This window comes from Cololabis saira, unplaced genomic scaffold (genome assembly GCF_033807715.1).
Source record: "Cololabis saira isolate AMF1-May2022 unplaced genomic scaffold, fColSai1.1 scf036, whole genome shotgun sequence".
In the NCBI taxonomy this organism is placed as follows: domain Eukaryota; kingdom Metazoa; phylum Chordata; class Actinopteri; order Beloniformes; family Belonidae; genus Cololabis; species Cololabis saira.
In genome coordinates this window covers 70,102-91,460 of record NW_026906200.1, presented here as the reverse complement: position 1 = coordinate 91,460, position 21,359 = coordinate 70,102, and the positions used below count along the sequence as shown (strand labels likewise).

At 51.6% G+C, this 21,359-nt stretch overlaps 8 non-coding genes across 8 annotated transcripts; all 8 read right to left on the bottom strand.

Moving 5' to 3' along the window:
• Window positions 1–3,121: 3,121 nt before the first annotated feature.
• Window positions 3,122–3,195, bottom strand: trnai-aau (transfer RNA isoleucine (anticodon AAU)). The gene has a single exon. It is a non-coding gene; the product is annotated as a tRNA-Ile (tRNA).
• A 2,319-nt stretch (window positions 3,196–5,514) lies between these two features.
• Window positions 5,515–5,588, bottom strand: trnai-aau (transfer RNA isoleucine (anticodon AAU)). Its single transcript has one exon. It is a non-coding gene; the product is annotated as a tRNA-Ile (tRNA).
• Window positions 5,589–7,976: 2,388 nt separating this feature from the next.
• trnai-aau (transfer RNA isoleucine (anticodon AAU)) lies at window positions 7,977–8,050 on the bottom strand. The gene has a single exon. It is a non-coding gene; the product is annotated as a tRNA-Ile (tRNA).
• Window positions 8,051–10,369: 2,319 nt separating this feature from the next.
• trnai-aau (transfer RNA isoleucine (anticodon AAU)) lies at window positions 10,370–10,443 on the bottom strand. Its single transcript has one exon. It is a non-coding gene; the product is annotated as a tRNA-Ile (tRNA).
• A 2,319-nt stretch (window positions 10,444–12,762) lies between these two features.
• On the bottom strand, window positions 12,763–12,836 carry trnai-aau (transfer RNA isoleucine (anticodon AAU)). The gene has a single exon. It is a non-coding gene; the product is annotated as a tRNA-Ile (tRNA).
• A 2,321-nt stretch (window positions 12,837–15,157) lies between these two features.
• trnai-aau (transfer RNA isoleucine (anticodon AAU)) lies at window positions 15,158–15,231 on the bottom strand. Its single transcript has one exon. It is a non-coding gene; the product is annotated as a tRNA-Ile (tRNA).
• Window positions 15,232–17,551: 2,320 nt separating this feature from the next.
• On the bottom strand, window positions 17,552–17,625 carry trnai-aau (transfer RNA isoleucine (anticodon AAU)). The gene has a single exon. It is a non-coding gene; the product is annotated as a tRNA-Ile (tRNA).
• A 2,321-nt stretch (window positions 17,626–19,946) lies between these two features.
• trnai-aau (transfer RNA isoleucine (anticodon AAU)) lies at window positions 19,947–20,020 on the bottom strand. The gene has a single exon. It is a non-coding gene; the product is annotated as a tRNA-Ile (tRNA).
• Window positions 20,021–21,359: the final 1,339 nt, after the last annotated feature.

Genomic DNA, 21,359 nt, shown 5'->3' with positions numbered 1-21,359 from the left:
CCCCCTGTTTGGACCCTGACCAGACTTTGGGAACAGTGGGTGGTTCAGCAGAGTGGCGCAGCGGAAGCGTGCTGGGCCCATAACCCAGAGGTCGATGGATCGAAACCATCCTCTGCTAGATACAACTTCAGCTATATTATGAGTCTACTCGGGGACTGGTGGTGGAAGCTGGGGGTCTGGTGGTGGAAGCTCCTGTGTTCTGGTAGTGATTTTGCTGGGGTCTGGTGGTGAATGCTCCTGGGGTCTGGTGCTGGAAGCTCCAGGAGTCTGGTGATGGAAGCTCCTGGGTTCTGGTGGTGGAAGCTGGGGGTCGAGCTAGTGGGGTCTGGGGGTGGAAGCTGGGTGTCTGGTGGTGGAAGCTGCTGGGGTGCTCCTGGGGTCTGGTGGTAGAGACTTTTTTAAAGCTTGATGATTATACTTCATCACTGAGAGTTATGTGTAATCTCATTTTTTAAATGTTTTTTATGAAAAGTACTTTGATTTGTACATGAGATGTGTAATACAAATAAGCTTTCCTCACTTCATAAACTTAAATTCCTTATGTTTGAGTTATCTTTATTTCCTCTTAGCTTTAAGTCAGGTGATTATCAGACTTGACGAATTATTGTCGCACACCAAAGCTAACAATGGAACATACAATCTTTAGAGTCTGAAGTTTTTAAAGATATGCAGAGTAAGCAGTTTGGCCAGTATGGGGACCCATGACCTTGGCGTTATTAGCACTACGCTCTGACCTTCTGAGCTAACCGGCCTCAATGCTGGCGGCGTGTGTGTGTGTGTGTGAGCGAGCAGGTGGGTCCCCTGAGGGGAAAATACAAGAATGTGTGCGCGTGTGAACTTTTACATGTTGATCTTAACTTCACACTCAGATATACCATATCTATGGCAGATAACTGTCACAGACCTGGCTGAGTCCATTTAGTCTCTAGACCCCCTGTTTGGACCATGACCAGACTTTGGGAACAGTGGGTGGTTCAGCAGAGTGGCGCAGCGGAAGCGTGCTGGTCCCATAACCCAGAGGTCGATGGATCGAAACCACCCTCTGCTAGATACAACTTCAGCTATATTATGAGTCTACTGTGAGATACTACCCTTGTCTCATTTAATAACAAACATAAAGTGATGTCATTATTTGTACAACTCCTCATGACTATGTTAAGAAGTGTTTTGTTTAGTTTCCTGCAAAGTAAACATAGTGGGAAGTGTTTCTTTCCACATCTAATAGTGTACAAACTCAGAATTTCACACAGAGCCTATGAGAAGCATATGAGCGTTTACCATATTTAGTTACAACTACAAAACACTTAACTGACGTTTTATTCTTTATTACTGAACTAAATGTTTGTCCAGATGGAAGCAACAGTATTTGTTTCCTTGCACAAGCTGACCAAAGGTCCTAACAAAAGGTCCTGAAACCAGAACATGAGTGAAAAGCAATATACGCCTGAGCATCTGACAGAGTGCTGTCCATGGTACCAGGAGCGTCTGGGTGTTTAGGGTACCAGGGCCCTGGTCGTCCAAGTAAGCGGGCTGGCTCTTTCACTCCGGTGGCCGGTTGGGGGGGGGCTTAAGAGCGGGTCCCCGGGTTCGGACGGTGAGCCGGGTCTTTGGGTGGCTCCAGGTGAGCCGGGTTTTTTGGGCAGCGGGACGGTGAGCCGCGAGTCTGAGTGGCTTTCAGCGACGTGCTGCCTGTCAGTTTTTCTCCGGGTTGAAGGTCTTGTTTCGGGCCTGAGGCTAAGTGGCTCCGGACCGGCTGTGGTGTGTTTTTCTCTGGGCCGAGGGGAGGGGTAAGCGGATGTAAGCCCCGCGATTCTCGGCTGGATCTCCGCGGTCTCAGCGCCACGAGAATGCGGATGAAGCCCCCCGATTCTCGGCTCGGCTCGCCACGAGGCTCTGGTCGAGCTGGTCCGGGATTCAACGCACCTCCGGGGACTGGTGGTGGAAGCTGGGGGTCTGGTGGTTATGCTGCTGGGGACTGGTGGTGATTTTGCTGGGGTCTGGTGGTGGAAGCTCCTGGGGTCTGGTGGTGGAAGCTCCTGGGGTCTGGTGGTGGAAGCTCCTGGGGTCTGGTGCTGGAAGCTCCTGGGGTCTGGTGGTGGAAGCTCTGGTGGTGGAAGCTCCTGGGGTCTGGTGGTGGAAGCTCCTGGGGTCTGGTGCTGGAAGCTCTGGTGGTGGAAGCTCCTGGGGTCTGGTGGTGGAAGCTCCTGGGGTCTGGTGGTGATTTTGCTGGGGTATGGTGGTGAATGCTCCTGAGGTCTGGTGGTGGAAGCTCCTGAGGTCTGGTGGTGGAAGCTCCAGGAGTCTGGTGGTGGAAGCTGGGGGTCGAGCTAGTGGGGTCTGGGGGTGGAAGCTGCTGGGGTCTGGTGGTGGAAGCTTCTGGGGTCTGGTGGTGGAAGCTGGGGGTCGAGCTAGTGGGGGATAACTGTCACAGACCTGGCTGAATCCATTTAGACTCTAGACCCCCTGTTTGGACCCTGACCAGACTTTGGGAACAGTGGGTGGTTGAGCAGAGTGGCGCAGGGGAAGCGTGCTGGGCCCATAACCCAGAGGTCGATGGATCGAAACCATCCTCTGCTAGATACAACTTCAGCTATATTATGAGTCTACTCGGGGACTGGTGGTGGAAGCTGGGGGTCTGGTGGTGGAAGCTCCTGTGTTCTGGTAGTGATTTTGCTGGGGTCTGGTGGTGAATGCTCCTGGGGTCTGGTGCTGGAAGCTCCAGGAGTCTGGTGATGGAAGCTCCTGGGTTCTGGTGGTGGAAGCTGGGGGTCGAGCTAGTGGGGTCTGGTGGTGGAAGCTGCTGGGGTGCTCCTGGGGTCTGGTGGTAGAGACTTTTTTAAAGCTTGATGATTATACTTCATCACTGAGAGTTATGTGTATTCTCATTTTTTAAATGTTTTTTATGAAAAGTACTTTGATTTGTACATGAGATGTGTAATATAAATAAGCTTTCCTCACTTCATAAACTTAAATTCCTTATGTTTGAGTTATCTTTATTTCCTCTTAGCTTTAAGTCAGGTGATTATCAGACTTGACGAATTAATGTCGCACACCAAAGCTAACAATGGAACATACAATCTTTAGAGTCTGAAGTTTTTAAAGATATGCAGAGTAAGCAGTTTGGCCAGTATGGGGATTGAACCCATGACCTTGGCGTTATTAGCACCACGCTCTGACCTTCTGAGCTAACCGGCCTCAATGCTGGCGGCGTGTGTGTGTGTGTGTGAGCGAGCAGGTGGGTCCCCTGAGGGGAAAATACAGGAATGTGTGCGCGTGTGAACTTTTACATGTTGATCTTAACTTCACACTCAGATATACCATATACTTATCTATGGCAGATAACTGTCACAGACCTGGCTGAGTCCATTTAGACTCTAGACCCCCTGTTTGGACCCTGACCAGACTTTGGGAACAGTGGGTGGATCAGCAGAGTGGCGCAGCGGAAGCGTGCTGGGCCCATAACCCAGAGGTCGATGGATCGAAACCATCCTCTGCTAGATACAACTTCAGTTATATTATGAGTCTACTGTGAGATACTACCCTTGTCTCATTTAATAACAAACATAAAGTGATGTCATTATTTGTACAACTCCTCATGACTATGTTAAGTGTTTTGTTTAGTTTCCTGCAAAGTAAACATAGTGGGAAGTGTTTCTTTCCACATCTAATAGTGTACAAACTCAGAATTCCACACAGAGCCTATGAGAAGCATATGAGCGTTTACCATATTTAGTTACAACTACAAAACACTTAACTGACGTTTTATTCTTTATTACTGAACTAAATGTTTGTCCAGATGGAAGCAACAGTATTTGTTTCCTTGTACAAGCTGACCAAAGGTCCTAACAAAAGGTCCTGAAACCAGAACATGAGTGAAAAGCAATATACGCCTGAGCATCTGACAGAGTGCTGTCCATGGTACCAGGAGCGTCTGGGTGTTTAGGGTACCAGGGCCCTGGTCGTCCAAGTAAGCGGGCTGGCTCTTTCACTCCGGTGGCCGGTTGGGGGGGGGCTTAAGAGCGGGTCCCCGGGTTCGGACGGTGAGCCGGGTCTTTGGGTGGCTCCAGGTGAGCCGGGTTTTTTGGGCAGCGGGACGGTGAGCCGCGAGGCTGAGTGGCTTTCAGCGACGTGCTGCCTGTCAGTTTTTCTCCGGGTTGAAGGTCTTGTTTCGGGCCTGAGGCTAAGTGGCTCCGGACCGGCTGTGGTGTGTTTTTCTCTGGGCCGAGGGGAGGGGTAAGCGGATGTAAGCCCCGCGATTCTCGGCTGGATCTCCGCGGTCTCAGCGCCACGAGAATGCGGATGAAGCCCCCCGATTCTCGGCTCGCCACGAGGCTCTGGTCGAGCTGGTCCGGGATTCCACGCACCTCCGGGGACTGGTGGTGGAAGCTGGGGGTCTGGTGGTTATGCTGCTGGGGACTGGTGGTGATTTTGCTGGGGTCTGGTGGTGGAAGCTCCTGGGGTCTGGTGGTGGAAGCTCCTGGGGTCTGGTGGTGGAAGCTCCTGGGGTCTGGTGCTGGAAGCTCTGGTGGTGGAAGCTCCTGGGGTCTGGTGCTGGAAGCTCCTGGGGTCTGGTGGTGGAAGCTCTGGTGGTGGAAACTCCTGGGGTCTGGTGGTGATTTTGCTGGGGTATGGTGGTGAATGCTCCTGAGGTCTGGTGGTGGAAGCTCCAGGAGTCTGGTGGTGGAAGCTGGGGGTCGAGCTAGTGGGGTCTGGGGGTGGAAGCTGCTGGGGTCTGGTGGTGGAAGCTTCTGGGGTCTGGTGGTGGAAGCTGGGGGTCGAGCTAGTGGGGGATAACTGTCACAGACCTGGCTGAATCCATTTAGACTCTAGACCCCCTGTTTGGACCCTGACCAGACTTTGGGAACAGTGGGTGGTTCAGCAGAGTGGCGCAGCGGAAGCGTGCTGGGCCCATAACCCAGAGGTCGATGGATCGAAACCATCCTCTGCTAGATACAACTTCAGCTATATTATGAGTCTACTCGGGGACTGGTGGTGGAAGCTGGGGGTCTGGTGGTGGAAGCTCCTGTGTTCTGGTAGTGATTTTGCTGGGGTCTGGTGGTGAATGCTCCTGGGGTCTGGTGCTGGAAGCTCCAGGAGTCTGGTGATGGAAGCTCCTGGGTTCTGGTGGTGGAAGCTGGGGGTCGAGCTAGTGGGGTCTGGGGGTGGAAGCTGGGTGTCTGGTGGTGGAAGCTGCTGGGGTGCTCCTGGGGTCTGGTGGTAGAGACTTTTTTAAAGCTTGATGATTATACTTCATCACTGAGAGTTATGTGTATTCTCATTTTTTAAATGTTTTTTATGAAAAGTACTTTGATTTGTACATGAGATGTGTAATATAAATAAGCTTTCCTCACTTCATAAACTTAAATTCCTTATGTTTGAGTTATCTTTATTTCCTCTTAGCTTTAAGTCAGGTGATTATCAGACTTGACGAATTAATGTCGCACACCAAAGCTAACAATGGAACATACAATCTTTAGAGTCTGAAGTTTTTAAAGATATGCAGAGTAAGCAGTTTGGCCAGTATGGGGATTGAACCCATGACCTTGGCGTTATTAGCACCACGCTCTGACCTTCTGAGCTAACCGGCCTCAATGCTGGCGGCGTGTGTGTGTGTGTGTGAGCGAGCAGGTGGGTCCCCTGAGGGGAAAATACAGGAATGTGTGCGCGTGTGAACTTTTACATGTTGATCTTAACTTCACACTCAGATATACCATATACTTATCTATGGCAGATAACTGTCACAGACCTGGCTGAGTCCATTTAGACTCTAGACCCCCTGTTTGGACCCTGACCAGACTTTGGGAACAGTGGGTGGATCAGCAGAGTGGCGCAGCGGAAGCGTGCTGGGCCCATAACCCAGAGGTCGATGGATCGAAACCATCCTCTGCTAGATACAACTTCAGTTATATTATGAGTCTACTGTGAGATACTACCCTTGTCTCATTTAATAACAAACATAAAGTGATGTCATTATTTGTACAACTCCTCATGACTATGTTAAGTGTTTTGTTTAGTTTCCTGCAAAGTAAACATAGTGGGAAGTGTTTCTTTCCACATCTAATAGTGTACAAACTCAGAATTTCACACAGAGCCTATGAGAAGCATATGAGCGTTTACCATATTTAGTTACAACTACAAAACACTTAACTGACGTTTTATTCTTTATTACTGAACTAAATGTTTGTCCAGATGGAAGCAACAGTATTTGTTTCCTTGTACAAGCTGACCAAAGGTCCTAACAAAAGGTCCTGAAACCAGAACATGAGTGAAAAGCAATATACGCCTGAGCATCTGACAGAGTGCTGTCCATGGTACCAGGAGCGTCTGGGTGTTTAGGGTACCAGGGCCCTGGTCGTCCAAGTAAGCGGGCTGGCTCTTTCACTCCGGTGGCCGGTTGGGGGGGGGCTTAAGAGCGGGTCCCCGGGTTCGGACGGTGAGCCGGGTCTTTGGGTGGCTCCAGGTGAGCCGGGTTTTTTGGGCAGCGTGACGGTGAGCCGCGAGGCTGAGTGGCTTTCAGCGACGTGCTGCCTGTCAGTTTTTCTCCGGGTTGAAGGTCTTGTTTCGGGCCTGAGGCTAAGTGGCTCCGGACCGGCTGTGGTGTGTTTTTCTCTGGGCCGAGGGGAGGGGTAAGCGGATGTAAGCCCCGCGATTCTCGGCTGGATCTCCGCGGTCTCAGCGCCACGAGAATGCGGATGAAGCCCCCCAATTCTCGGCTCGCCACGAGGCTCTGGTCGAGCTGGTCCGGGATTCCACGCACCTCCGGGGACTGGTGGTGGAAGCTGGGGGTCTGGTGGTTATGCTGCTGGGGACTGGTGGTGATTTTGCTGGAGTCTGGTGGTGGAAGCTCCTGGGGTCTGGTGGTGGAAGCTCCTGGGGTCTGGTGGTGGAAGCTCCTGGGGTCTGGTGCTGGAAGCTCCTGGGGTCTGGTGGTGGAAGCTCTGGTGGTGGAAGCTCCTGGGGTCTGGTGGTGGAAGCTCCTGGGGTCTGGTGCTGGAAGCTCTGGTGGTGGAAGCTCCTGGGGTCTGGTGGTGGAAGCTCCTGGGGTCTGGTGGTGATTTTGCTGGGGTATGGTGGTGAATGCTCCTGAGGTCTGGTGGTGGAAGCTCCTGAGGTCTGGTGGTGGAAGCTCCAGGAGTCTGGTGGTGGAAGCTGGGGGTCGAGCTAGTGGGGTCTGGGGGTGGAAGCTGCTGGGGTCTGGTGGTGGAAGCTTCTGGGGTCTGGTGGTGGAAGCTGGGGGTCGAGCTAGTGGGGGATAACTGTCACAGACCTGGCTGAATCCATTTAGACTCTAGACCCCCTGTTTGGACCCTGACCAGACTTTGGGAACAGTGGGTGGTTCAGCAGAGTGGCGCAGGGGAAGCGTGCTGGGCCCATAACCCAGAGGTCGATGGATCGAAACCATCCTCTGCTAGATACAACTTCAGCTATATTATGAGTCTACTCGGGGACTGGTGGTGGAAGCTGGGGGTCTGGTGGTGGAAGCTCCTGTGTTCTGGTAGTGATTTTGCTGGGGTCTGGTGGTGAATGCTCCTGGGGTCTGGTGCTGGAAGCTCCAGGAGTCTGGTGATGGAAGCTCCTGGGTTCTGGTGGTGGAAGCTGGGGGTCGAGCTAGTGGGGTCTGGGGGTGGAAGCTGGGTGTCTGGTGGTGGAAGCTGCTGGGGTGCTCCTGGGGTCTGGTGGTAGAGACTTTTTTAAAGCTTGATGATTATACTTCATCACTGAGAGTTATGTGTATTCTCATTTTTTAAATGTTTTTTATGAAAAGTACTTTGATTTGTACATGAGATGTGTAATATAAATAAGCTTTCCTCACTTCATAAACTTAAATTCCTTATGTTTGAGTTATCTTTATTTCCTCTTAGCTTTAAGTCAGGTGATTATCAGACTTGACGAATTAATGTCGCACACCAAAGCTAACAATGGAACATACAATCTTTAGAGTCTGAAGTTTTTAAAGATATGCAGAGTAAGCAGTTTGGCCAGTATGGGGATTGAACCCATGACCTTGGCGTTATTAGCACCACGCTCTGACCTTCTGAGCTAACCGGCCTCAATGCTGGCGGCGTGTGTGTGTGTGTGTGAGCGAGCAGGTGGGTCCCCTGAGGGGAAAATACAGGAATGTGTGCGCGTGTGAACTTTTACATGTTGATCTTAACTTCACACTCAGATATACCATATACTTATCTATGGCAGATAACTGTCACAGACCTGGCTGAGTCCATTTAGACTCTAGACCCCCTGTTTGGACCCTGACCAGACTTTGGGAACAGTGGGTGGATCAGCAGAGTGGCGCAGCGGAAGCGTGCTGGGCCCATAACCCAGAGGTCGATGGATCGAAACCATCCTCTGCTAGATACAACTTCAGTTATATTATGAGTCTACTGTGAGATACTACCCTTGTCTCATTTAATAACAAACATAAAGTGATGTCATTATTTGTACAACTCCTCATGACTATGTTAAGTGTTTTGTTTAGTTTCCTGCAAAGTAAACATAGTGGGAAGTGTTTCTTTCCACATCTAATAGTGTACAAACTCAGAATTCCACACAGAGCCTATGAGAAGCATATGAGCGTTTACCATATTTAGTTACAACTACAAAACACTTAACTGACGTTTTATTCTTTATTACTGAACTAAATGTTTGTCCAGATGGAAGCAACAGTATTTGTTTCCTTGTACAAGCTGACCAAAGGTCCTAACAAAAGGTCCTGAAACCAGAACATGAGTGAAAAGCAATATACGCCTGAGCATCTGACAGAGTGCTGTCCATGGTACCAGGAGCGTCTGGGTGTTTAGGGTACCAGGGCCCTGGTCGTCCAAGTAAGCGGGCTGGCTCTTTCACTCCGGTGGCCGGTTGGGGGGGGGCTTAAGAGCGGGTCCCCGGGTTCGGACGGTGAGCCGGGTCTTTGGGTGGCTCCAGGTGAGCCGGGTTTTTTGGGCAGCGGGACGGTGAGCCGCGAGGCTGAGTGGCTTTCAGCGACGTGCTGCCTGTCAGTTTTTCTCCGGGTTGAAGGTCTTGTTTCGGGCCTGAGGCTAAGTGGCTCCGGACCGGCTGTGGTGTGTTTTTCTCTGGGCCGAGGGGAGGGGTAAGCGGATGTAAGCCCCGCGATTCTCGGCTGGATCTCCGCGGTCTCAGCGCCACGAGAATGCGGATGAAGCCCCCCGATTCTCGGCTCGCCACGAGGCTCTGGTCGAGCTGGTCCGGGATTCCACGCACCTCCGGGGACTGGTGGTGGAAGCTGGGGGTCTGGTGGTTATGCTGCTGGGGACTGGTGGTGATTTTGCTGGGGTCTGGTGGTGGAAGCTCCTGGGGTCTGGTGGTGGAAGCTCCTGGGGTCTGGTGGTGGAAGCTCCTGGGGTCTGGTGCTGGAAGCTCTGGTGGTGGAAGCTCCTGGGGTCTGGTGCTGGAAGCTCCTGGGGTCTGGTGGTGGAAGCTCTGGTGGTGGAAACTCCTGGGGTCTGGTGGTGATTTTGCTGGGGTATGGTGGTGAATGCTCCTGAGGTCTGGTGGTGGAAGCTCCAGGAGTCTGGTGGTGGAAGCTGGGGGTCGAGCTAGTGGGGTCTGGGGGTGGAAGCTGCTGGGGTCTGGTGGTGGAAGCTTCTGGGGTCTGGTGGTGGAAGCTGGGGGTCGAGCTAGTGGGGGATAACTGTCACAGACCTGGCTGAATCCATTTAGACTCTAGACCCCCTGTTTGGACCCTGACCAGACTTTGGGAACAGTGGGTGGTTCAGCAGAGTGGCGCAGCGGAAGCGTGCTGGGCCCATAACCCAGAGGTCGATGGATCGAAACCATCCTCTGCTAGATACAACTTCAGCTATATTATGAGTCTACTCGGGGACTGGTGGTGGAAGCTGGGGGTCTGGTGGTGGAAGCTCCTGTGTTCTGGTAGTGATTTTGCTGGGGTCTGGTGGTGAATGCTCCTGGGGTCTGGTGCTGGAAGCTCCAGGAGTCTGGTGATGGAAGCTCCTGGGTTCTGGTGGTGGAAGCTGGGGGTCGAGCTAGTGGGGTCTGGGGGTGGAAGCTGGGTGTCTGGTGGTGGAAGCTGCTGGGGTGCTCCTGGGGTCTGGTGGTAGAGACTTTTTTAAAGCTTGATGATTATACTTCATCACTGAGAGTTATGTGTATTCTCATTTTTTAAATGTTTTTTATGAAAAGTACTTTGATTTGTACATGAGATGTGTAATATAAATAAGCTTTCCTCACTTCATAAACTTAAATTCCTTATGTTTGAGTTATCTTTATTTCCTCTTAGCTTTAAGTCAGGTGATTATCAGACTTGACGAATTAATGTCGCACACCAAAGCTAACAATGGAACATACAATCTTTAGAGTCTGAAGTTTTTAAAGATATGCAGAGTAAGCAGTTTGGCCAGTATGGGGATTGAACCCATGACCTTGGCGTTATTAGCACCACGCTCTGACCTTCTGAGCTAACCGGCCTCAATGCTGGCGGCGTGTGTGTGTGTGTGTGAGCGAGCAGGTGGGTCCCCTGAGGGGAAAATACAGGAATGTGTGCGCGTGTGAACTTTTACATGTTGATCTTAACTTCACACTCAGATATACCATATACTTATCTATGGCAGATAACTGTCACAGACCTGGCTGAGTCCATTTAGACTCTAGACCCCCTGTTTGGACCCTGACCAGACTTTGGGAACAGTGGGTGGATCAGCAGAGTGGCGCAGCGGAAGCGTGCTGGGCCCATAACCCAGAGGTCGATGGATCGAAACCATCCTCTGCTAGATACAACTTCAGTTATATTATGAGTCTACTGTGAGATACTACCCTTGTCTCATTTAATAACAAACATAAAGTGATGTCATTATTTGTACAACTCCTCATGACTATGTTAAGTGTTTTGTTTAGTTTCCTGCAAAGTAAACATAGTGGGAAGTGTTTCTTTCCACATCTAATAGTGTACAAACTCAGAATTTCACACAGAGCCTATGAGAAGCATATGAGCGTTTACCATATTTAGTTACAACTACAAAACACTTAACTGACGTTTTATTCTTTATTACTGAACTAAATGTTTGTCCAGATGGAAGCAACAGTATTTGTTTCCTTGTACAAGCTGACCAAAGGTCCTAACAAAAGGTCCTGAAACCAGAACATGAGTGAAAAGCAATATACGCCTGAGCATCTGACAGAGTGCTGTCCATGGTACCAGGAGCGTCTGGGTGTTTAGGGTACCAGGGCCCCGGTCGTCCAAGTAAGCGGGCTGGCTCTTTCACTCCGGTGGCCGGTTGGGGGGGGGCTTAAGAGCGGGTCCCCGGGTTCGGACGGTGAGCCGGGTCTTTGGGTGGCTCCAGGTGAGCCGGGTTTTTTGGGCAGCGTGACGGTGAGCCGCGAGGCTGAGTGGCTTTCAGCGACGTGCTGCCTGTCAGTTTTTCTCCGGGTTGAAGGTCTTGTTTCGGGCCTGAGGCTAAGTGGCTCCGGACCGGCTGTGGTGTGTTTTTCTCTGGGCCGAGGGGAGGGGTAAGCGGATGTAAGCCCCGCGATTCTCGGCTGGATCTCCGCGGTCTCAGCGCCACGAGAATGCGGATGAAGCCCCCCAATTCTCGGCTCGCCACGAGGCTCTGGTCGAGCTGGTCCGGGATTCCACGCACCTCCGGGGACTGGTGGTGGAAGCTGGGGGTCTGGTGGTTATGCTGCTGGGGACTGGTGGTGATTTTGCTGGGGTCTGGTGGTGGAAGCTCCTGGGGTCTGGTGGTGGAAGCTCCTGGGGTCTGGTGGTGGAAGCTCCTGGGGTCTGGTGCTGGAAGCTCTGGTGGTGGAAGCTCCTGGGGTCTGGTGCTGGAAGCTCCTGGGGTCTGGTGGTGGAAGCTCTGGTGGTGGAAACTCCTGGGGTCTGGTGGTGATTTTGCTGGGGTATGGTGGTGAATGCTCCTGAGGTCTGGTGGTGGAAGCTCCAGGAGTCTGGTGGTGGAAGCTGGGGGTCGAGCTAGTGGGGTCTGGGGGTGGAAGCTGCTGTGGTCTGGTGGTGGAAGCTTCTGGGGTCTGGTGGTGGAAGCTGGGGGTCGAGCTAGTGGGGGATAACTGTCACAGACCTGGCTGAATCCATTTAGACTCTAGACCCCCTGTTTGGACCCTGACCAGACTTTGGGAACAGTGGGTGGTTCAGCAGAGTGGCGCAGCGGAAGCGTGCTGGGCCCATAACCCAGAGGTCGATGGATCGAAACCATCCTCTGCTAGATACAACTTCAGCTATATTATGAGTCTACTCGGGGACTGGTGGTGGAAGCTGGGGGTCTGGTGGTGGAAGCTCCTGTGTTCTGGTAGTGATTTTGCTGGGGTCTGGTGGTGAATGCTCCTGGGGTCTGGTGCTGGAAGCTCCAGGAGTCTGGTGATGGAAGCTCCTGGGTTCTGGTGGTGGAAGCTGGGGGTCGAGCTAGTGGGGTCTGGGGGTGGAAGCTGGGTGTCTGGTGGTGGAAGCTGCTGGGGTGCTCCTGGGGTCTGGTGGTAGAGACTTTTTTAAAGCTTGATGATTATACTTCATCACTGAGAGTTATGTGTATTCTCATTTTTTAAATGTTTTTTATGAAAAGTACTTTGATTTGTACATGAGATGTGTAATATAAATAAGCTTTCCTCACTTCATAAACTTAAATTCCTTATGTTTGAGTTATCTTTATTTCCTCTTAGCTTTAAGTCAGGTGATTATCAGACTTGACGAATTAATGTCGCACACCAAAGCTAACAATGGAACATACAATCTTTAGAGTCTGAAGTTTTTAAAGATATGCAGAGTAAGCAGTTTGGCCAGTATGGGGATTGAACCCATGACCTTGGCGTTATTAGCACCACGCTCTGACCTTCTGAGCTAACCGGCCTCAATGCTGGCGGCGTGTGTGTGTGTGTGTGAGCGAGCAGGTGGGTCCCCTGAGGGGAAAATACAGGAATGTGTGCGCGTGTGAACTTTTACATGTTGATCTTAACTTCACACTCAGATATACCATATACTTATCTATGGCAGATAACTGTCACAGACCTGGCTGAGTCCATTTAGACTCTAGACCCCCTGTTTGGACCCTGACCAGACTTTGGGAACAGTGGGTGGATCAGCAGAGTGGCGCAGCGGAAGCGTGCTGGGCCCATAACCCAGAGGTCGAATGGATCGAAACCATCCTCTGCTAGATACAACTTCAGTTATATTATGAGTCTACTGTGAGATACTACCCTTGTCTCATTTAATAACAAACATAAAGTGATGTCATTATTTGTACAACTCCTCATGACTATGTTAAGTGTTTTGTTTAGTTTCCTGCAAAGTAAACATAGTGGGAAGTGTTTCTTTCCACATCTAATAGTGTACAAACTCAGAATTTCACACAGAGCCTATGAGAAGCATATGAGCGTTTACCATATTTAGTTACAACTACAAAACACTTAACTGACGTTTTATTCTTTATTACTGAACTAAATGTTTGTCCAGATGGAAGCAACAGTATTTGTTTCCTTGTACAAGCTGACCAAAGGTCCTAACAAAAGGTCCTGAAACCAGAACATGAGTGAAAAGCAATATACGCCTGAGCATCTGACAGAGTGCTGTCCATGGTACCAGGAGCGTCTGGGTGTTTAGGGTACCAGGGCCCTGGTCGTCCAAGTAAGCGGGCTGGCTCTTTCACTCCGGTGGCCGGTTGGGGGGGGGGCTTAAGAGCGGGTCCCCGGGTTCGGACGGTGAGCCGGGTCTTTGGGTGGCTCCAGGTGAGCCGGGTTTTTTGGGCAGCGGGACGGTGAGCCGCGAGGCTGAGTGGCTTTCAGCGACGTGCTGCCTGTCAGTTTTTCTCCGGGTTGAAGGTCTTGTTTCGGGCCTGAGGCTAAGTGGCTCCGGACCGGCTGTGGTGTGTTTTTCTCTGGGCCGAGGGGAGGGGTAAGCGGATGTAAGCCCCGCGATTCTCGGCTGGATCTCCGCGGTCTCAGCGCCACGAGAATGCGGATGAAGCCCCCCGATTCTCGGCTCGCCACGAGGCTCTGGTCGAGCTGGTCCGGGATTCCACGCACCTCCGGGGACTGGTGGTGGAAGCTGGGGGTCTGGTGGTTATGCTGCTGGGGACTGGTGGTGATTTTGCTGGGGTCTGGTGGTGGAAGCTCCTGGGGTCTGGTGGTGGAAGCTCCTGGGGTCTGGTGGTGGAAGCTCCTGGGGTCTGGTGCTGGAAGCTCTGGTGGTGGAAGCTCCTGGGGTCTGGTGCTGGAAGCTCCTGGGGTCTGGTGGTGGAAGCTCTGGTGGTGGAAACTCCTGGGGTCTGGTGGTGATTTTGCTGGGGTATGGTGGTGAATGCTCCTGAGGTCTGGTGGTGGAAGCTCCAGGAGTCTGGTGGTGGAAGCTGGGGGTCGAGCTAGTGGGGTCTGGGGGTGGAAGCTGCTGGGGTCTGGTGGTGGAAGCTTCTGGGGTCTGGTGGTGGAAGCTGGGGGTCGAGCTAGTGGGGGATAACTGTCACAGACCTGGCTGAATCCATTTAGACTCTAGACCCCCTGTTTGGACCCTGACCAGACTTTGGGAACAGTGGGTGGTTCAGCAGAGTGGCGCAGCGGAAGCGTGCTGGGCCCATAACCCAGAGGTCGATGGATCGAAACCATCCTCTGCTAGATACAACTTCAGCTATATTATGAGTCTACTCGGGGACTGGTGGTGGAAGCTGGGGGTCTGGTGGTGGAAGCTCCTGTGTTCTGGTAGTGATTTTGCTGGGGTCTGGTGGTGAATGCTCCTGGGGTCTGGTGCTGGAAGCTCCAGGAGTCTGGTGATGGAAGCTCCTGGGTTCTGGTGGTGGAAGCTGGGGGTCGAGCTAGTGGGGTCTGGGGGTGGAAGCTGGGTGTCTGGTGGTGGAAGCTGCTGGGGTGCTCCTGGGGTCTGGTGGTAGAGACTTTTTTAAAGCTTGATGATTATACTTCATCACTGAGAGTTATGTGTATTCTCATTTTTTAAATGTTTTTTATGAAAAGTACTTTGATTTGTACATGAGATGTGTAATATAAATAAGCTTTCCTCACTTCATAAACTTAAATTCCTTATGTTTGAGTTATCTTTATTTCCTCTTAGCTTTAAGTCAGGTGATTATCAGACTTGACGAATTAATGTCGCACACCAAAGCTAACAATGGAACATACAATCTTTAGAGTCTGAAGTTTTTAAAGATATGCAGAGTAAGCAGTTTGGCCAGTATGGGGATTGAACCCATGACCTTGGCGTTATTAGCACCACGCTCTGACCTTCTGAGCTAACCGGCCTCAATGCTGGCGGCGTGTGTGTGTGTGTGTGAGCGAGCAGGTGGGTCCCCTGAGGGGAAAATACAGGAATGTGTGCGCGTGTGAACTTTTACATGTTGATCTTAACTTCACACTCAGATATACCATATACTTATCTATGGCAGATAACTGTCACAGACCTGGCTGAGTCCATTTAGACTCTAGACCCCCTGTTTGGACCCTGACCAGACTTTGGGAACAGTGGGTGGATCAGCAGAGTGGCGCAGCGGAAGCGTGCTGGGCCCATAACCCAGAGGTCGAATGGATCGAAACCATCCTCTGCTAGATACAACTTCAGTTATATTATGAGTCTACTGTGAGATACTACCCTTGTCTCATTTAATAACAAACATAAAGTGATGTCATTATTTGTACAACTCCTCATGACTATGTTAAGTGTTTTGTTTAGTTTCCTGCAAAGTAAACATAGTGGGAAGTGTTTCTTTCCACATCTAATAGTGTACAAACTCAGAATTTCACACAGAGCCTATGAGAAGCATATGAGCGTTTACCATATTTAGTTACAACTACAAAACACTTAACTGACGTTTTATTCTTTATTACTGAACTAAATGTTTGTCCAGATGGAAGCAACAGTATTTGTTTCCTTGTACAAGCTGACCAAAGGTCCTAACAAAAGGTCCTGAAACCAGAACATGAGTGAAAAGCAATATACGCCTGAGCATCTGACAGAGTGCTGTCCATGGTACCAGGAGCGTCTGGGTGTTTAGGGTACCAGGGCCCTGGTCGTCCAAGTAAGCGGGCTGGCTCTTTCACTCCGGTGGCCGGTTGGGGGGGGGCTTAAGAGCGGGTCCCCGGGTTCGGACGGTGAGCCGGGTCTTTGGGTGGCTCCAGGTGAGCCGGGTTTTTTGGGCAGCGGGACGGTGAGCCGCGAGGCTGAGTGGCTTTCAGCGACGTGCTGCCTGTCAGTTTTTCTCCGGGTTGAAGGTCTTGTTTCGGGCCTGAGGCTAAGTGGCTCCGGACCGGCTGTGGTGTGTTTTTCTCTGGGCCGAGGGGAGGGGTAAGCGGATGTAAGCCCCGCGATTCTCGGCTGGATCTCCGCGGTCTCAGCGCCACGAGAATGCGGATGAAGCCCCCCGATTCTCGGCTCGCCACGAGGCTCTGGTCGAGCTGGTCCGGGATTCCACGCACCTCCGGGGACTGGTGGTGGAAGCTGGGGGTCTGGTGGTTATGCTGCTGGGGACTGGTGGTGATTTTGCTGGGGTCTGGTGGTGGAAGCTCCTGGGGTCTGGTGGTGGAAGCTCCTGGGGTCTGGTGGTGGAAGCTCCTGGGGTCTGGTGCTGGAAGCTCTGGTGGTGGAAGCTCCTGGGGTCTGGTGCTGGAAGCTCCTGGGGTCTGGTGGTGGAAGCTCTGGTGGTGGAAACTCCTGGGGTCTGGTGGTGATTTTGCTGGGGTATGGTGGTGAATGCTCCTGAGGTCTGGTGGTGGAAGCTCCAGGAGTCTGGTGGTGGAAGCTGGGGGTCGAGCTAGTGGGGTCTGGGGGTGGAAGCTGCTGTGGTCTGGTGGTGGAAGCTTCTGGGGTCTGGTGGTGGAAGCTGGGGGTCGAGCTAGTGGGGGATAACTGTCACAGACCTGGCTGAATCCATTTAGACTCTAGACCCCCTGTTTGGACCCTGACCAGACTTTGGGAACAGTGGGTGGTTCAGCAGAGTGGCGCAGCGGAAGCGTGCTGGGCCCATAACCCAGAGGTCGATGGATCGAAACCATCCTCTGCTAGATACAACTTCAGCTATATTATGAGTCTACTCGGGGACTGGTGGTGGAAGCTGGGGGTCTGGTGGTGGAAGCTCCTGTGTTCTGGTAGTGATTTTGCTGGGGTCTGGTGGTGAATGCTCCTGGGGTCTGGTGCTGGAAGCTCCAGGAGTCTGGTGATGGAAGCTCCTGGGTTCTGGTGGTGGAAGCTGGGGGTCGAGCTAGTGGGGTCTGGGGGTGGAAGCTGGGTGTCTGGTGGTGGAAGCTGCTGGGGTGCTCCTGGGGTCTGGTGGTAGAGACTTTTTTAAAGCTTGATGATTATACTTCATCACTGAGAGTTATGTGTATTCTCATTTTTTAAATGTTTTTTATGAAAAGTACTTTGATTTGTACATGAGATGTGTAATATAAATAAGCTTTCCTCACTTCATAAACTTAAATTCCTTATGTTTGAGTTATCTTTATTTCCTCTTAGCTTTAAGTCAGGTGATTATCAGACTTGACGAATTAATGTCGCACACCAAAGCTAACAATGGAACATACAATCTTTAGAGTCTGAAGTTTTTAAAGATATGCAGAGTAAGCAGTTTGGCCAGTATGGGGATTGAACCCATGACCTTGGCGTTATTAGCACCACGCTCTGACCTTCTGAGCTAACCGGCCTCAATGCTGGCGGCGTGTGTGTGTGTGTGTGAGCGAGCAGGTGGGTCCCCTGAGGGGAAAATACAGGAATGTGTGCGCGTGTGAACTTTTACATGTTGATCTTAACTTCACACTCAGATATACCATATACTTATCTATGGCAGATAACTGTCACAGACCTGGCTGAGTCCATTTAGACTCTAGACCCCCTGTTTGGACCCTGACCAGACTTTGGGAACAGTGGGTGGATCAGCAGAGTGGCGCAGCGGAAGCGTGCTGGGCCCATAACCCAGAGGTCGAATGGATCGAAACCATCCTCTGCTAGATACAACTTCAGTTATATTATGAGTCTACTGTGAGATACTACCCTTGTCTCATTTAATAACAAACATAAAGTGATGTCATTATTTGTACAACTCCTCATGACTATGTTAAGTGTTTTGTTTAGTTTCCTGCAAAGTAAACATAGTGGGAAGTGTTTCTTTCCACATCTAATAGTGTACAAACTCAGAATTTCACACAGAGCCTATGAGAAGCATATGAGCGTTTACCATATTTAGTTACAACTACAAAACACTTAACTGACGTTTTATTCTTTATTACTGAACTAAATGTTTGTCCAGATGGAAGCAACAGTATTTGTTTCCTTGTACAAGCTGACCAAAGGTCCTAACAAAAGGTCCTGAAACCAGAACATGAGTGAAAAGCAATATACGCCTGAGCATCTGACAGAGTGCTGTCCATGGTACCAGGAGCGTCTGGGTGTTTAGGGTACCAGGGCCCTGGTCGTCCAAGTAAGCGGGCTGGCTCTTTCACTCCGGTGGCCGGTTGGGGGGGGGGCTTAAGAGCGGGTCCCCGGGTTCGGACGGTGAGCCGGGTCTTTGGGTGGCTCCAGGTGAGCCGGGTTTTTTGGGCAGCGGGACGGTGAGCCGCGAGGCTGAGTGGCTTTCAGCGACGTGCTGCCTGTCAGTTTTTCTCCGGGTTGAAGGTCTTGTTTCGGGCCTGAGGCTAAGTGGCTCCGGACCGGCTGTGGTGTGTTTTTCTCTGGGCCGAGGGGAGGGGTAAGCGGATGTAAGCCCCGCGATTCTCGGCTGGATCTCCGCGGTCTCAGCGCCACGAGAATGCGGATGAAGCCCCCCGATTCTCGGCTCGCCACGAGGCTCTGGTCGAGCTGGTCCGGGATTCCACGCACCTCCGGGGACTGGTGGTGGAAGCTGGGGGTCTGGTGGTTATGCTGCTGGGGACTGGTGGTGATTTTGCTGGGGTCTGGTGGTGGAAGCTCCTGGGGTCTGGTGGTGGAAGCTCCTGGGGTCTGGTGGTGGAAGCTCCTGGGGTCTGGTGCTGGAAGCTCTGGTGGTGGAAGCTCCTGGGGTCTGGTGCTGGAAGCTCCTGGGGTCTGGTGGTGGAAGCTCTGGTGGTGGAAACTCCTGGGGTCTGGTGGTGATTTTGCTGGGGTATGGTGGTGAATGCTCCTGAGGTCTGGTGGTGGAAGCTCCAGGAGTCTGGTGGTGGAAGCTGGGGGTCGAGCTAGTGGGGTCTGGGGGTGGAAGCTGCTGGGGTCTGGTGGTGGAAGCTTCTGGGGTCTGGTGGTGGAAGCTGGGGGTCGAGCTAGTGGGGGATAACTGTCACAGACCTGGCTGAATCCATTTAGACTCTAGACCCCCTGTTTGGACCCTGACCAGACTTTGGGAACAGTGGGTGGTTCAGCAGAGTGGCGCAGCGGAAGCGTGCTGGGCCCATAACCCAGAGGTCGATGGATCGAAACCATCCTCTGCTAGATACAACTTCAGCTATATTATGAGTCTACTCGGGGACTGGTGGTGGAAGCTGGGGGTCTGGTGGTGGAAGCTCCTGTGTTCTGGTAGTGATTTTGCTGGGGTCTGGTGGTGAATGCTCCTGGGGTCTGGTGCTGGAAGCTCCAGGAGTCTGGTGATGGAAGCTCCTGGGTTCTGGTGGTGGAAGCTGGGGGTCGAGCTAGTGGGGTCTGGGGGTGGAAGCTGGGTGTCTGGTGGTGGAAGCTGCTGGGGTGCTCCTGGGGTCTGGTGGTAGAGACTTTTTTAAAGCTTGATGATTATACTTCATCACTGAGAGTTATGTGTATTCTCATTTTTTAAATGTTTTTTATGAAAAGTACTTTGATTTGTACATGAGATGTGTAATATAAATAAGCTTTCCTCACTTCATAAACTTAAATTCCTTATGTTTGAGTTATCTTTATTTCCTCTTAGCTTTAAGTCAGGTGATTATCAGACTTGACGAATTAATGTCGCACACCAAAGCTAACAATGGAACATACAATCTTTAGAGTCTGAAGTTTTTAAAGATATGCAGAGTAAGCAGTTTGGCCAGTATGGGGATTGAACCCATGACCTTGGCGTTATTAGCACCACGCTCTGACCTTCTGAGCTAACCGGCCTCAATGCTGGCGGCGTGTGTGTGTGTGTGTGAGCGAGCAGGTGGGTCCCCTGAGGGGAAAATACAGGAATGTGTGCGCGTGTGAACTTTTACATGTTGATCTTAACTTCACACTCAGATATACCATATACTTATCTATGGCAGATAACTGTCACAGACCTGGCTGAGTCCATTTAGACTCTAGACCCCCTGTTTGGACCCTGACCAGACTTTGGGAACAGTGGGTGGATCAGCAGAGTGGCGCAGCGGAAGCGTGCTGGGCCCATAACCCAGAGGTCGAATGGATCGAAACCATCCTCTGCTAGATACAACTTCAGTTATATTATGAGTCTACTGTGAGATACTACCCTTGTCTCATTTAATAACAAACATAAAGTGATGTCATTATTTGTACAACTCCTCATGACTATGTTAAGTGTTTTGTTTAGTTTCCTGCAAAGTAAACATAGTGGGAAGTGTTTCTTTCCACATCTAATAGTGTACAAACTCAGAATTTCACACAGAGCCTATGAGAAGCATATGAGCGTTTACCATATTTAGTTACAACTACAAAACACTTAACTGACGTTTTATTCTTTATTACTGAACTAAATGTTTGTCCAGATGGAAGCAACAGTATTTGTTTCCTTGTACAAGCTGACCAAAGGTCCTAACAAAAGGTCCTGAAACCAGAACATGAGTGAAAAGCAATATACGCCTGAGCATCTGACAGAGTGCTGTCCATGGTACCAGGAGCGTCTGGGTGTTTAGGGTACCAGGGCCCTGGTCGTCCAAGTAAGCGGGCTGGCTCTTTCACTCCGGTGGCCGGTTGGGGGGGGGCTTAAGAGCGGGTCCCCGGGTTCGGACGGTGAGCCGGGTCTTTGGGTGGCTCCAGGTGAGCCGGGTTTTTTGGGCAGCGGGACGGTGAGCCGCGAGGCTGAGTGGCTTTCAGCGACGTGCTGCCTGTCAGTTTTTCTCCGGGTTGAAGGTCTTGTTTCGGGCCTGAGGCTAAGTGGCTCCGGACCGGCTGTGGTGTGTTTTTCTCTGGGCCGAGGGGAGGGGTAAGCGGATGTAAGCCCCGCGATTCTCGGCTGGATCTCCGCGGTCTCAGCGCCACGAGAATGCGGATGAAGCCCCCCGATTCTCGGCTCGCCACGAGGCTCTGGTCGAGCTGGTCCGGGATTCCACGCACCTCCGGGGACTGGTGGTGGAAGCTGGGGGTCTGGTGGTTATGCTGCTGGGGACTGGTGGTGATTTTGCTGGGGTCTGGTGGTGGAAGCTCCTGGGGTCTGGTGGTGGAAGCTCCTGGGGTCTGGTGGTGGAAGCTCCTGGGGTCTGGTGCTGGAAGCTCTGGTGGTGGA